Source organism: Magnolia sinica, chromosome 3 (genome assembly GCF_029962835.1).
Source record: "Magnolia sinica isolate HGM2019 chromosome 3, MsV1, whole genome shotgun sequence".
Lineage (NCBI taxonomy): Eukaryota > Viridiplantae > Streptophyta > Magnoliopsida > Magnoliales > Magnoliaceae > Magnolia > Magnolia sinica.
Genome location: NC_080575.1, coordinates 76,024,786 through 76,026,623, shown reverse-complemented (window position 1 = coordinate 76,026,623; position 1,838 = coordinate 76,024,786). Strand labels below are relative to the sequence as shown.

The window sequence follows — 1,838 nt, the reverse complement described above, 5'->3', positions numbered from 1 at the left end:
ATAACATAGAGGCAGCCATTCCATGTACACTCAGGGACAACAGTTTCTGTCAAGAAATGAGAAAGATGGTCTACTCCATTATGGCGCAATTTAACTGGTATTGGAAATGTGGGCAACCTTGGATTACATGCATCCCAAAAATCATTCTGATTTTCTTTTGAAAGACCAATCTGACCCCATTTTCTGAAAGATTGATCTAACAATCTAACCGTTTGATCAATGGGTTTTTCATTGTTGAAAGTGAATGCAAACTGTATCACTTAAAGTGCCCATTAGAAGGTTCTTGATTGGATGGTATATGATGATTGACATTGATTTATCATTTGTAGGGACACTTAGCGAAAAAGGGAAAGATTATGACTTGCAGTAGTACCAGGGTAAATTTTCACACCAATTAAATAGTTCTTTTATTATGTTTTGAGATTATTGTGTTCTTAATTAGATGTGGTATACAAATGATGCAACATATTGTGTTAAATAGTAAATTTTATTTGTAGGACGTGATCGAAGCTCTTCTCATGATATGTCATTTCCAAAGATTTGTTGTTTGGAAAATTTTACTCTTTTATTCATTGGAAATTAGTCATCATCTTGGCCTGTGGTAAAGTCCACATTAATGTGAAAAATAGACATTGTTACTTGCTAATGGAGGCAACATTCTTTCTTTCTTTTTCCTTTTTCCTTTTTTCCTTTTTGTGTGACTTTTTGAATTGCTAACAGATGTTAAATTTATGATGATGTTTTTAAAATTTTAATACACCCCATTCCTTAGTACGGACAGCCCATTAACTTTTTTATTTTTCTCCATTGACGTGATTGAAATATCCACGTCAAAGCTTTTCACCTATGATGATGTTGTGGAGAGAGTTGCTCGCCAACTTGGCTTGGATGATCCAACAAAAATTAGGCTTACTTCTCACAACTGTTACTCTCAACAGCCTAAGCCCCAACCCATCAAGTTTTGGGGTGTAGAACATCTGTCTGACATGCTGGTCCACTACAACCAGTTTGTCCATCACAGTGCCTTCCGCTTGTCTTATTGTTTTGTTCATGCTACTATTTCTGAGAAATTATATCCAATAACATGTCATGAATGACTGGAATTTTCCAAGTTCATTTCTTTTGGTGTAGACTTCCGATATCCTGTATTATGAAGTGTTGGACATTCCTTTGCCAGAATTGAAAGGCTTGAAAACTCTGAAAGTTGCTTTCCATCACTCCACTAAAGATGAGGTGAGATCCCAAACCATGAGAGTCATCTAATTCTGGATCAAGTACAAAATTAGGTGTCATTTGCTTTCTTTTTAGGTGGTTATTCACACTACTAGATTGCCCAAACAGAGTACTGTAGGGGATGTAATCAACGACTTGAAAACCAAGGTTAATTTCTGCAACTGTTTATGCACTTCTATTTGATGTGGTCCTCGTCTTCTTCAAGGTTTCCTTAATGCATGAGCCTATTATCCCACTCTTTCTCAAAAGAGGACAATTGCTTTTCTAAGCTAGTAGTTTATTGAAACCCAGTTGATATGCAATCGGGATGCTTCTCATGTATTGACTGATAGAATGCTGCTATTTTGGTGCCCTTGGAAGAAAATCACCTGACTCTCCCCTGCATTCTAAAACATGTACATGCCAGCCCCTCTTATGATTCAAAAATATCCCCCCGGAAAACCTATGGCCATCTAGATTTTTTGTAATCCTGAGGCTAGAGTTGTGAAAAACAATCCTCCCTAATTTTTTTATTAGGGCCAGTTTGGCTTCATGGAAAAAAAATGAAGAAAAAGTGTTTCTTGGAAATTGTTGCAAAGGAAAAGCTGCTTCTTGTAGTGTCTCCT

General features: G+C 36.6%; 1 long non-coding RNA gene across 1 annotated transcript; it reads left to right on the top strand.

Moving 5' to 3' along the window:
• Window positions 1-703: 703 nt before the first annotated feature.
• On the top strand, window positions 704-1,607 carry LOC131240029 (uncharacterized). Its single transcript, XR_009168575.1, has 3 exons — window positions 704-1,006; window positions 1,132-1,233; window positions 1,309-1,607. It is a non-coding gene; the product is annotated as an uncharacterized LOC131240029 (long non-coding RNA).
• Window positions 1,608-1,838: the final 231 nt, after the last annotated feature.